Raw genomic sequence first — 14,996 nt, forward strand, 5'->3', positions numbered from 1 at the left:
AGGGATGAAAGCTCATGTGATAATGCCTTCTTAAACTGGCAAGTGTAATGTTACTGTCGTATAATTGGGATGTGTCAACGGATGTGCTTGAAAGGTTTATTTGGGTGGGTTGCACCTCCCTCCATCAGCACAACACAAGCTTCACAGCCAGTGCTCTTGACTCCTGTTTGGCTTTACAAGAAGCATATCTACAAACCCTGCCAGTGTTTGTAATGATGCCTTTTAACAAGGTTTCTCCGAGCATGATTCTGTGATAAGCAGCAAACAAGCTTCACATATTTATAACCAGGGAAGAAGGTTTTTTCTCTTAGCATGACCAGCCCCAATTGGCCTAGGAAAACCTAGGAGAGCAAAGCAGAGCAGGTAGTGAGGAAGGGGGGTGATGTTGGCTGTGGGCAGGTTACTCTGCATCGTCCGACTACCTCCATTGACTAGCTACAGAGTCTGGACAATTAGTCTGATGAGTTTCTTGAGATGCAGCTTTAGATTAGCATGCCTAAATCTAAGGTGTCTCCAATGTAGGCACCTCCATGTGGGTCAGGAGATGAATTCAAATGCCTCAATGGAGATGTCCAGTGCTATCTGATTTGTCTCATGGTGTCCCACCTGGTCTCCAGCTACTGCTCTGAAAGGGTTGTCTTCTGCCACATCTGTTAGAAAGTCTTTAAGGTCAGGTCACCAAAGACTATTCCAGGGATCCAGGCTCAAAGTCAATGCAGATCCAGCAGCCAGTTGGTCAGTGAGATCTGGAGAACAACAGAGCTGAGCAAACGCAGGTACCAAACTTAGAGGTGAGCTGAACTGCTCTCTGGACTTGACTGGCTACATAGACCAGGTATCTACCAAGTACAATGGGAGGTCAGGCATCCGGGTCATATGAAGACATCTCAGGGTGATTCTTCAGGTTAATCTCACCCCTTACATACTTCAATAACACCTTTGAGAGCTTCTGGGGTATCCAAGACTGCATCCCAGAAGCAGGAATTGGGATTTGGTTCTGGGGAAATGTCAGTAATTTGGGGAAATTGTCACAATTTATTAGAAGCACTGTGGAAAATCAGGAAACTGAAGTAGCTGGGGCCTTTGGTCTTACTGTTCTTATGTTCTTCTATTATTATAAAATTACTTGTGTCCAGGCCAGTGGTAGGTCAGGACTGGTGAGCTATGTCCAGGGAGACAGATCCAGATCCGACCAATGTGACAGCACAGGGCAGAGAATTCACGTTCCTCCTCTGCTGAGTCACAGCAGGAGCCAAGGTAGGGAAGGGATTTGATTTTCCTCATTACAAGCTTTAAATAGGACTTGATTTTCAGCTAAAATTTTCAAAAAATCGAGCCACTAGGAATAGCTTTCCTGGCAGAACAGGCTGCAAAGGCACTTCTCGAGCTCTTTCAGAGCACTCTGCTGCAGCAAAAAGGCAGAAAACGCAGCATGTAAAGTCATTCAAAGGCATTTCCACAGCAGAGGCAGAATTTTCAAAGGAGCCAGAGCAAATTCGGAGCCAGTGGGAGAGGGGCAACATTTCCTTTGGACTGCTTGGAAAATCCTCCCTGTGTGTGCGCTCAGAAAGGTGGCCCTTGTGAGGGCAAACCATGCACTCAGAGAACCATTTCCAAAAAAGATTAGCGCCAGCACTTGCACGTTGGAGGCACAGAAAGATGACTTTCCCATGTGACTGGTCACGGGCCAAGGATCCATCATGATGCCATTCTGCCTCCCCATTTTTCATCTCACCAGGTAGTTTTAATGCTAATCCGCTTAAATGCCTTTTTACAGCTGGTAGCTGGAGGCTAGTTGAGTTAAGAAACCTTTACAGTTGTACAGTCGTTTACAGGGCTGCTTTAAGACATGGCATATATTATGTATGAAGCTTTATAACAACCATCCATATCAGAGCTGATGGGGAACATGAAAGCAATACAGCAGCGCTGCTTCCAACAGCACTTTGTTACAGGTGACAAGAGATAGGAGATCCAAAGACTGAGTAAAAACAGTAGCAGGAAATTATTTTCCTAAGAGACTCCTAAAGAACATAATGATAAATAAGACTTTTAAAGTTACTGTGAAACAAAGGGCTCCTTTAATTAAAAAGAAATCTGATCCCATAAAATGTTTAAGGTTGCATTCATCTGTCTGAACTAGGATATATTGAGATGACTGCATCTGAAGTATTAATCCCCTTTGTAATTGGTGGAGAAAATCACTGTAGAGACCTGGATAGGAAACTCATATCACTCTAGGGTAAATAGCAAATATTATATCTATGCTTGAGACTTCCTAACTAACTCCGACGTTTGAGCATTCACTCCAGTCATGCCCTGTCCCAGTGTAAGGAAAAGTGGCTCCTGGAACCAAAGCAGCCTGTGAGGCTCCTTGGCCTGGACTTTAAGGTGAAAAAAGTCCCAAATCCAACCCAAGCCAAGAAGAAATCCCGGTCCCACAGACAGCAGGGAGCAGAGATTCCCCATAGGGTCACTACTCATCTGACAAAATAGTGCATGTGCTTATGAGTTTTGCTGCACTGGATCTACACTGCTTTGAACCTCTTTGAATTAAACTCTAAATGAGTGCTATAACTGTGAGGGGTTTTCCTCCCAGAATACAAACTAGAGTCTGCAAAACTACCTTAAATTCACTGTTGCTGTAATCCTTCCCAATGCATACAGAAGTTCAAATCAGCCTCCCTCCCAAAACAAAGCTATCAACTCCCATGTCCATTTTTCAAGGCTGATTCTAAACAGAAAGTCTTGCTTCTCCTGGAGTTTAAACAGTTTTGCTGTCATGCCAAAGAGGAGCACAAAAGTTGAGTTTCACTCTTAGTGATTTCAGCCATTTCCTCCCCAGAGAGCTCGAGAGCCAGCTCCTGTGACTAAAACCACTTCCCACCACTAAACACTTCTCATTTACACCCACAGAGCACCTGGGCCAGCTTTTCCAAGAAATGCATTTGTGTTCTTACTCCTTACCACCTGTCTACCTCCAGGTAAAACAAACTTGTATAAAGGCATTGTACGAAGTTCATGAGAAAGACATATGGTGTAATGAGACTAAATGAAAATACATGTAATGAAAGCTTGGAGGAAAAGCATTCTCTCCTAGGAGTGTTATCGCATTAGTGGCACACACTGGTTACGAAGAGGTAATGTCCACTTTAAGTGGTATCAAGAGCTGGAGCAATTGACAGATAATAAGAAGAAAATGAGTAATGAATCAATTTTATTATGTGCCATTGAGCAGTCCTCGCTGGAAGAGTGTGCGTTGATACTGCCCAGTAAAAGGGATGGATGAGAACTGACAGCAGCAGGGACAAGCGCTCCCACCGTTTCTGAAGAAATAAATGATTTTTGGAATGATTTTTGCCTTAGCCAATAGGATCCTGCTGAAAAAACAGGATGTTTTCTTGTGGAGTTCAGTATAGACACAGCAAGTTAATGGCATGCTCTTTATTGACGGAGAGAGAAAATACCAGCTTTATTGGAGAGACAAACTCACTTTGCACTTTTCTTGAAGGTGGCTGTGCTGGCTTCCTCAGGAAAGGCAACACTTGTGCCACTCAGTTCTCCCTGTGGGACTCGTCTCTGCCGCCCCATTTCCCTTTTTCATGAACTATGTCGCTGAGCCACCACTCTCCATTTCACCTCTTAGGTTTGGCACGGGTTCCCGGTTCATGCTTGCATCCACGCTGCACCCTGATGCAGACACACCTACCCAGAAACAATAAAGCTGCTGTAATACATTCCCTGTTGAAAACAGAGTTACTCTGAGCCCACACGGGCATTTCTTCCTACTACAGCAAGACTCGTTCCTGTAACCAAGCTGGCTTGGGTGTCTTCACTCTAGGCAGAATGGTGGAGACATGTTTGGCAGCCGTTGTCTTCCGAGATGACACTCAGATGCAAAGATGCCCTGATTAGTTAGGACCATTTCACACACAAGCTGGAAAGCCAAATTCACTGCTCCAGCCTTCCCTTCCTATATAATGGCCTGATCTAGGCTGCCTGGATGGCCATTAAGGAAAAACAGGCACCTCCAGAGAGTGATCCCAAGCACTTCTAGATATTTGTCCCACACAGGAGGAATTACATGCTGGAGGAAGGTATGCCTTGCCTGGAAGAGCAGTTCAGACAACAAGCTTAAGCCAGATGCCCAGCTTCTCCTGGCCAAGTCTCAGCAAGAGTCCCCTGGTGTCCTTGCAGAGCCTTTATGGTGAGGTTTGGTCTTGGGGTGGGCTCAAGCCCACCATCCCCATGCTGTAATCCTTCGTGGGGGATCTGTGAGTCCAAGATTGCCAAAACGGGTGGGTCAGGAGAAGAAAAGCCAATGCTATTCCAATTCCATTATGATGAACAAGTTCCTCTTCTTACTGTTTCCTATGTTTCAATTCTTTTCATCCTTGTTTAATTCTTCATCAAAGCAAAATTAATACCTAATTTCAGAAATCTGAGTCAGTTCTGAAGCTCGCTGACCGATATTATTTCTCCCCTGTGTTAACTTGCAAATACCTGTGATGGCAAGCAGATGTCTTCTGGCCTTTGGAAATCCCTGGGCATTCAGGTGTTTGTGTTTCAGTTGTAACATCCAACAGTGAAGAGGCGGGAGGACAAGAACATATGTTCTACGTCAGCATTAAGCTAACAGGTCGCCTGCTACAACAGCAGCCTTTTATCACGGCAAGGGAGAAAGTAGAAGAAACAGTAGAAGTAGAAGAAAGTAGAAACACCATTTAGGGTGAGTCTGAAATAAGCATTGAATTCAAGAATAAATCCTTATTGAATGGTATATAATAACAGACCTACTCCTCCCAGGCAAAGAGGAAAAATCTCAGTTTTGGGAGCCTACCTTGAGCTACGCCAAAAGCTAAGATCTCAGCAGAGGTCATGTGGGAACAGATGGCAAGAGTCACTAGGCACAGATCTCCTTGCAAAAAATTAGATTTTCAGCCTGTAGAGTTACTATTCTTGTGCAATGAGTAAAATTTAGGTCAGTTAAAGCCTCATTTTCAACTGCATGTACCACAGGAAGATGGTTGTAAAACTTTACCCCTTCACTGATGCAACACTGTCAGAAAATCTTTTTAAGAGTAGACCTGGTCTCAGACACGTACAGTGACTGGGGATTTGTAAATCATTCTGACAAACAGCAATTTTCTATCACTTTTTGTTATGGAAAGAACTTCTTGCTATGTTATGCTATGAAAACCATATTGAGGTTTATCCCTCTGAACCAACTATGGGAAAAAACACCTTGTGAGTGCTACTTGCATAGTTTACGAAAAGCCTGCGGGCATCTTTCCATGGGTGTGCATGTGCACGCTCACCTAATTACGTTCCTGAATGAACCACTCTGGCAATAAACCCTGATTTACCTACAGACACTTTTCAGCTTCCAACAACCATATATCAAATCAGACCCTAAACAGAATAACCTTTGCTCAGCTTCCCCAGGGAGCAAATACTGGATGAGAAAATCAATGTCTATTTGTCACCAATTGGCAGAGCCCAGAAGCGTTTGCTGGGGAGCTGTGAGTGTGCGTACAGAACCGCTTACCTATTGCATGGTTGTCTTCAAGCAAAGGTCCTTGGTGGCTTAGATAGGACATTAAGAAGACAATACTACATCTTCCTTGTCCAAATAGCAAGCAAATAAATAAATAAAAGAAATTCCCATTAGAAACACCTTGTCACATTGTAAAATAAGTGTTTCCCTTCCGTTAGAGGGAGGCTTCGTTTTTGTCCTTCTTTCACAAGGAAGGGAAAGATACCCTCTGCCTCAGGGTTTTACCCATCCCTTCTCGCCTCAGACAATTCAGCTATTCCTGGAAGCCATGTACAGCTCCAGGGACTGTATGACCAAGGCTCCCTCCAAAGCATAGAGGAGGCCACCACCCTTACTCTGAAAGTGTTGCTATTTCCCACACCGTGAGAGATCATGGCCATGTAATATTAGGCACCTCATTGTAGCAAAGAATGAAAAGCTGCTGAAGGAAGAGGAAGCAGATGAGATGCACAGATATATGAGCTGGACCAACAATACAAGCTGAAGTTGCAAAGTGGTTTAAGTCCTGTTTTTCAGAAGGTCAAACCTGGCAAAATACATCGGGGGCGGGGGGGGAGTCTGCAATGCAATCAGATAGGCAGCTGCTGGAAGGGGACGGATCGGGGTTTCTAGCCAAAGACAAAGCAGGGCAAAGGCTGTGGTTCTTCTCAACTAAATGTTGCTGGTTTAGGAGTAAGGTGTCTAGCTCCAGCGGAGGGAGATCACACTGAGAGCAATTCATCTCACTATTTCAGACACCAGTATTAAGAGGAGATGAATCTCCTTTAGAGTACTCTGTTTCCCTCTGTGGGCTCTGGAGGGAGCTCAGACAGCTGACTTAGACTAATGGACTAGCTTTGGACAGCTAAAATTGACTGAGACGAATCCCACCCCACTGATACTGGGGTCTGAGTGACAGAACAGTACTTAATGGTCTTGGACATCAAAAAAAAAACCAGACCAAAGGTGCTGCAACCTCCTTAGGGGCAACAAGTGAATGTGCTGAGCTTACAACCATCATCCTTCTTTATTATAACTGCCACCACCTTAGCTCTCCCTTCTCTTAATTGCATTTTTTCAGCTTTGCTTTGTCATCAAATTTTTCAGCAGAATCAACATTTTTTTATCATGATATATTCTTGGTGATAATACTCTTTTCATAGGGAAATTGGTCTTTCTTTAGCTATTTCTATACTTGGAGTTTAACTTCCTCTATGTAGATGTTATCGACATCCCTCCAGGGATGCCCTTATGTTGTTCCAACTCCCTCAGTGAAAATTAGGGTAGGATACAATCAATCAAATGCAGCTACCCAAGGATTATGTCTCTAATTTAAGGTTGGCATCCAGGCTCCCTCAGTAGTCAGTGGAGAGAGATGGACACTTACAGAGGGCAGCTGAGATCATGTCTGCCCCAGGGTAGGTGCATGGCATGGTGAGAGCGCTCCTTTCTCTCCTTGGAAGTCTAAGCTGGTTGTCCACAGGTAAGGTTACGTAAGATGGATTCTACCTCTCATATTTGTGCATTGTTGATCCAAATATAGGTATCCTATCACCTGCAGGACTTCCACTTCCCATGCTTCCTCATCTCCTCAGTGGTGTTGGTTTTTGGTCTTAAGTTACTCTTAGGTTGTTTTCCATCCAAAACTCATGGTCTTCCCTGGCTATGTTCTGCAGCCTAGCAAATTTTGATCATTTTTTCTAAGTTTAAATCAAGGTATTTTCACAAGCCCCTTCTGAAAGTGCCTGGTTTTTTGGAGAGCCCATTCTCCTTCATGGCTAGTCTCAAGTGAGGGATTACACAAGTCCTCTGAAACTGCACTTTTAACTCAGAAAACACAGTTTCTTCACACATTTCTCAAACATTCTCCCTGGCTCAGTATTCACTGATGCATGTGACATCTTTCAAAAACTCGTTCCTTGTAGAAGTGCCAAACCCTGCAGCACGGTTTGAAATTCAGTCCCAGCATCTGAAAGAGCCTCTTCCATTTAAAATCTTGAGCAGCAACATCAAATGCAAAAGGCTGGCGTGAACATTATAATGCCTGTAGCAGGGCTGCAGATCTGGAGTGGGTATTGAACTCACGAGCAACCACCCCAAAAAACATTCAGGGAAATACAGGAATTTGTACAGCTCCATCACAAAGATGCTTTTGCTGGGGTAAAGAACAATCTCTGTTTCTATTTGGGTTCTCCACATAGTGTTTTTTTACCATGATCTCAGTCTGGGTCCCAGGTTTGGGCATGCTGCTGTCATTAATAAAACACAGGCAGTATTGTGACCTGGCCATGCTCCCTAGAGAAAATCCTTAGATTTTCTGAGTGATCATCCTGACTACAACCACCAAGGCTTTGCAAGCCTCTCCCACTCATACTACAATTTCTCCTCGGTCTCACTGCCTGGAGGTGATGGCTCTGGGACCTACCTCAAGGCAAGCAGCAATGTAATGATACAGACTGCAGATGAGGCATCTTGTCTAAGCCATTCACCCAGGCTCTCCCTAAGGTCAGGAGGGTGACAAATTGCTACCCAAAGAGACCTCCCATTGACTGGATGAAGCCCAAGTGAGTACCTTAGATTAGACAAGGATTAGTTTGGATTAGATTCAACTTTTAGAGGGCCAAAGATAGGTCACCATGAGTGTCTTGCCCACTGCTGTGGGCCAGTGCTCAAAAGTAAACCCAGCCCTAGCTTTCATCAAGACACTGGGGTTTTTTTCAACTTATAAAGCCTGAACCATTGACTAAGGTTCAAGACTGTTGCAGCTATACCTTCTGCCCTTGCCTTGCTGACAAGGGAACAAGCTTGGTCCTGTTTGTTCTGGGAAACCTTTGCAGGAAAGGTCCTCACAGACGTTGTTAAAAAAATGATCATACATAATAAAAGAAATCAAAGCCTTAAAATATAATGAAATCTGCAGCTAACTCTGGAAAGTATTTCAGGCAGTTATGGAAAGCAAGAGCAGGACTGTAGGGTGGGATGGATTTGTATGATCATTGTAGCAGCCGCTGTCCTGCTCCTTCAAATAATTTTCTCTTCTCCTGCTAAAGATGGAAATACAGTAAAAAAACCTGACTCTTCTGGGATACAGGTTCTCTGGACAGCTGCCAGACATTTCGGATAGCTTTGCATCCACACACTGCAGAGCTCAGGAATCAGAGAAAGAAGTACAGCCCAGTCTGTGAGCCATGTTCACCTGGCTGAGCACTGGGGCTCCCCTGTAAATAGCTTCAAGGATCCTTTCATCCATTCCAGATGCTAAATTCAGACATGGGGTGAGGAGACACAATTTGAGAAACCCTGGAAAGCCAGCTTTGACTCTATGTCTACACATCAGAGACCTTAAGTTGTTCAAAAACAATATACCCAATGACCTGGAGTCACAGCCTCCCCCTCAGAATTGCAGGAGACAGTGAGCTCAGCATGTGTACATGTTTATATTATAATATTTCTGCACTAGGAGAAGTCATATGTTGTCTGTTTGTGGCATGGGTCCAGTGTTTGGGAACTAAAATGTGAAAACACATCTCCAATAAATAGACTCATTCAACTGAGATTGTTTTGTATCAGATCTCATCTAAGGATATGATTACAGATCTGATCTGATGCCAACTGGAGCAAGTAAAAAAGATTCCCCTTGAATTCAAAAACACAGGACTAACCTAAGCAACCTCATCGCTGTGTTCATTCCTTTGGAAAACCACTGGATATCATGATGATTGAAAAATAATAACAGTAAAGATATTATTTTAAACAAAGTTCATATTTTAAAGCAACTTGCTTTACTAACCACCACCAGATTTCAGGTTACCTGTCGCAGGAGAAACAAGCAATTCCCTCCTTGATATTTTCTTCATGACTTTTGTTTCTTGCATAAACAGAGGAAGTCACTAAGCAGGGATTGAACCCAAAATCGAGATCCCAGTATTCAGTCCTCCAGGAAGAACTGGCTTGGGCTAATCAGTTCTTCTGCATTTTGCACCACTTAGACACCCACAAGTCCATGGGACCAGATGGGACGCACCCAAGGGTACTGAGAGAGCTGGCTGAAGTGCTGACCAAGCCACTTCCCATCATCTACCAGCCATCCTGGCTAACCAGGGAGGTCCCAGTGGACTGGGGATTAGCAAATGTGATGCCCATCTTCAAGAAGGGCCAGAAGCAGGATGTGGGGAACTACAGGCCTGTCAGCCTGACCTCGGTGCCAGGGAAGATTACGGAGCAGATCATCCTGAATGCCATCACATGGCACGTATGGGACAACCAGGTGATCAGGCCCAGTCAGCATGGGTTTGTGAAAGGCAGGTCCTGCCTGACTAACCTGATCTCCTTCTATGACAAGGTGACCTGCCTAGTAGATGAGGGAAAGGCTGTGGATATAGTCTACCTAGACTTTAATGATGCTTTGACGCCGTTTCCCACAGCATTCTTCTGGAGAAGCTGACTGCTCATGGCTCGGATGGGTGCACTCTTCGCTGGATAAAAAACTGGCTGGATGGCAGGGCCCAAAGAGTTGTGGTGAATGGATTTAAATCCATTTGGGGGCTGGTCACTAGTGGTGTTCCCCAGGGCTCAGTACTGGGACCAGTTCTGTTTAATATCTTTACCAATGATCTAGATGAGGGAATTGAGTGCACCCTCAGTAAGTTTGCAGATGACACCAAGTTGGGCGGGAGTGTTGATCTGCTTGAGGGTGGGAAGGCTCTGCAGAGGGATCTGGACAGGCTGGATCGATGGGCTGAGGTCACAACAACCCCATGCAACGCTACAGGCTTGGGGAGGAGTGGCTGGAAAGCTGCCTGGCGGAAAAGGACCTGGGGGTGTTGGTCGACAGCCGGATGAATATGAGCCAGCAGTGAGCCCAGGTGGCCAAGAAGGCCAACGGCATCCTGGCCTGTATCAGAAACAGTGTGGCCAGCAGGAGTAGGGAGGTGATCGTGTCCCTGTACTCGGCGCTGGTGAGGCCGCACCTCGAATCCTGTGTTCAGTTTTGGGCCCCTCACTACAAGAAGGACATTGAGGTGCTGGAGCGTGTCCAGAGAAGGGCGACGAAGCTGGTGAGGGGTCTGGAGCACAAGTCTGATGAGGAGCGGCTGAGGGAACTGGGGTTGTTCAGTCTGGAGAAGGGGAGGCTGAGGGGAGACCTCATCGCTCTCTACAACTACCTGAAAGGGGGTTGTGGTGAGGTGGGTGTTGGTCTCTTCTCCCAAGTGACAAGCGATAGGACAAGGGGAAATAGCCTCAAGTTGTGCCAGGGGAGGTCTAGACTGGATATTAGGGAAAAGTTCTTCACTGAAAGGGTTGTCAGACACTGGAACAGGCTTCCCAGGGAGGTGGTGGAGTCACCATCCCTGGAGGTATTTAAAAGACATGTGGATGAGGCACTTGGGGACATGGTTTAGTGGTGGATTTGGCAGTGTTAGGTTTACGGTTGGGCTTGATGATATTAAAGATCTTTTCCAACCTAAATGATTCTATGATTCTGTGATTCTATGATTTGCCTTCTACAACACAAAGCCAATATTTGCATATTGGATGATGTACAGGGCTGGGACTCACACTGTCTGGTTTCCTGGGTAGGATCCTAATGGTCCTAAGAAAAATAACACAAGTCTCTGCTTTTATTCCTCCCTCCCATTTAATTTCCAGGGACATCATTATGGACTTTCTTGTGCTTCTCGTACGGCTACCAAGAACTCAGCAGTCTCTGCACTTGACTTTTACCCTGAAGAAAGGGTGTGCATGTTTCTCATCAGAGACCAGCTAGGAGAGTAACAAAAAACTTTTAAGACAGTTATGTTTTTTAGCAATGCCTGAGTAGAAACACTGTAGGTTAACACAGGGGTAGATTTTACTGAGGTTTCCAGGCTGAAGTCAGGCTCCTTCCTGAATCCTGAGAAGGCTTGCTGCAATATTCATTGCATCATTTCTAATCCCAACACCATTAACACCCCTTTTCCTGCACACCCAAGTGTTTTCCTGGAAGAAAACACCACCATTAATCCAAAGAGTGAAACTTAGCCAGAGGATCAAGCCCTCTTCTGAAAGCTTTTTTGTACCTGTAAGGTTACATCATGCTCCCAACATGTAGTTCTGCAGCTGAGATTGCACCGTAAATGTGAAACGGAGCCCTCAAGCAGGTTATTACTTAAAGTTAGGTAGCATTTGCTGTTTTGGAAACATCCCAGGAGAGGTAACTGAGGTCTCTTTCAGGATGACTGTCTGCAGCCTGAATCAAAATAATATCTCTACTGCAGCTGTAAAAAATGCATTAAAGGAAGCAGAAACGATGTCTTGGCTATAACATTTATAAAACATCAGGGATGGCTTGTGAAGGAACCTGTGGTTTTCAAGTGCTAACGGAAGAAAGGCTTGGGAGCAACGAATATTTGCCAGGTCTCAGCAAATTAGCATTTTATTTCAAGACTCTCAATGAGCAATAGAACTCAGGGGAAAACAATTATGGTCCTCTCTGGTTCATGCTACATGATTTTTGTGAGTATTTAACATTTCGCCAGTTGGGTGGGTGTCCGTTTCCTAACTGATTTTTTCACATAAATAGTTACCCAGGCAGTCAGTGCTCACATCCAGCAAAAGATCTGAAAAGACTCATCCAAACCCACGACTGTGCAGAGAAAAAGGCTCCCTTTTCCCCGGGGAAATCTCAGGTCTGCCAGAGAGACAGAAGAGCTGTAAAGACCAAAACTGCATTTGATTAGATTTTGTTCTCTTTACCTTTTTTTTTGCCTGAGGAGGGGTCTGATCCCCCTGAAGTGGAAAGGTTTGAGACAGGCAGACGGGCACACACGGCCACCTCAATGCGATCCCTGCCTGAAATCAATCCAGGTCGGCTCTGCCCTCGGAGGGGGGTGACAGGGTAGCGGTGTAACCACATGTCTCAGTGATCACCAGGGATCAACTGACAAGTCAAGATATTGTCAGTAGTGCCTCCGAGCAGGATTAGGAGTCAGATCTCCAAAAGCATAGGATTAGGACACTGCCTGTCTGTCCAATAAATAACGATGCATCACAGGGAGGGCCTGGAGATACAGGCTGGCTAAAAAGCATGGAAGCCCGGAAAATGCAGTTCATGGAGAACTTAGACCAACTCATCCATCTTAGAACTTAGGAGATCAACTCATCCATCCGCCCACCCCAGAGCAGAAATTACCTAGCTGTCCCTGAGAGAAGACGATCTAAAAAGACGGATATTCTTAAAACCCTCCAGTGGCAGAATTTCTCCCTCTGCCCCCAACAACTTACTGCATCTCTTAACTAGCATTATTCGTGGAAAAGGTGTCCTGATGCCAACCCAAATCCACTCTGTTGCAATTCAGACCTAGGGCATTCTGCCCAGGCCACAGTGGCCATAAATTCAAATATCATCTCATGCTTGAAGGAACTTGGGTCTGGCCATCCTGTTCTTACAAAAGATGGGCCCAAGCCACGAATCTGAATGTAGCATGCTCCCAAAGTTCAGCCTCATGCCAGGAGTTACAGAGAGCAAGCTGAAATTGTACTGTATTTTTTGTTTTAAGGTTTGAGAAGAAAGTTTAATTTTCAAGAAAGAAATTGATCTGAAAAGCAAATTTTGAGTCTTTCAGCCAGTTCTATTCTTATCTAAATAGTCACAGACCTGGGGATCATCTTACCACCACAAACACCATGTTTCATGTGTAAACTTCTGGCGTGATGACTGTCCCCCATGCACTTGCACAGCAACCACGAGGGAACTCTGACGTCAGGTGGGGTTTCCTGGTATTGCAGTGTTACAAATAATAATTAAATGTCCTAACAAAATGAACCCACTCAGGAAATCTAGAGCTGCCTTTGGGTACGCTTAGGTGGGTGCTTGCACTCCAGTCAGGCACTCCCTGTTTGACTTTCTCCTGTCATCTGTAAGAACACAGGTATATAGGATACCTCCATTTCAGTGGCAAAGTTGATTTAAGAAATCCCTGCCTTTTGCCCCAGTTCTGCAGTTCATCACCCTCATCAGTTGTGCCAGGTTAAAGTTTTTAGGAGTTTCCCTATACACAAGATCAGCAAAGTCATCTGAGTTACAGGTGCACCAAATCCTCTTGGTAATTACTTGCTGGGCTGCTGCCCGTTCTGGGCTAGCTGCAAGCTACTGCATTGCCAAATAAAATAAGGCCGTGCAAACCATCTGCTCTGGTGGTTCAAACAAGCTCATCTCACTTGCTGCTGTGGTGGACTAATTGTGATCCATGAGGTGTCCTCAAGACGTGAAGAATGGAAAGAATTGTGGTTGTCTTCCAGTTTACACAGAGAAAGAGGAAAATGCAGAATGATTTATTGGCTGGCCCAAGATAATGTACAAGTACCGTAGCAAAGCCAGCCACTGACACTGGAGTTTAAGTCCACTTGCTTAACCATTAAGCCATCCTTCCATTAAGCTGGAGTCCTACCAACAGTACATGAACTAGTTGGTCTAAGATGGGCTCTGCACTCCAGGGGACCAGCAAGGTAGAAAGGCAGTTTCTCAGCTGTCGTGAGCTCTGTGCAGGACTGAGGAGTGGGATCCGGCTTCCAATTCCCAGCACTGGTAAAGATGAGCTCCCCCACCATCACTGAAGTCTGTAGCTTCTGAAATGGTGTAGGACCATCATCTCTGTAGGGATGTAGGGTGATGCAGAACCATTATCCCTGTAGGGATGTAGGGTGATACATGACCATGAGAGGGTCAACCTTGATGCAGGACTGTCATCCCCGTAGGGATGGTGGGACCTGTGAGAGGTTCCTCTGTGCTATTGTAGGACCTTCCACTTTTCCCTCCTACCATAGGTGAAGGGATGACCATGCAGGGTGAGTGGGATGTGCTCAAAGGGACTGATTTGCACAGCTGAGGTGTTCTGAATGAGGGGAGGGAAAAAGGGAGTCTGAGACCTGCCTCTTTCCGCATAGCAATACAGCTTGGCACAGACCTTAAAGCCACTGTCACCTGCCCCGCTGGCTTACACGGCCAGGGGTGAGCTGGGCAAACAGTGTTTGAGAGCCTCAGCTCCAAGCCAAACACAGCATGCCAACAATGCCACAGACCCCGTAAGGTGTGAAGTGGTTCCCATTCATTCAGAGCAAGACACTGAACATCTCATAATAACACAGCTAAAGCGCTTATTGAAAATACAAAAGAACTATCTTGACAATTACTCCTTGGAGTATCCTACAACACAAAGTCTTGGCTGATATAAAAATTGGCATTGGCCTCTTGCTTATGAATATAACCTAAAACTGATTGTTAAATGTGCCAGGCCTTGTAAAAATGGGTAATTCAGCAAGAATAAGGTGCATCTACTATTTAATCAGCAGGGATCATTGCTGCTGGCAGCATGACTGAAGTCTGTTCTAAGTATCAGTTAAAGGAAGTTTTCTCACAAGACGTTTTCAGAAGCAATTTCTCCATCAGATGAGAAATAAAATCAGATGAATAATTCACATG

Source organism: Gavia stellata, chromosome 4 (assembly GCF_030936135.1).
Source record: "Gavia stellata isolate bGavSte3 chromosome 4, bGavSte3.hap2, whole genome shotgun sequence".
NCBI lineage: Eukaryota > Metazoa > Chordata > Aves > Gaviiformes > Gaviidae > Gavia > Gavia stellata.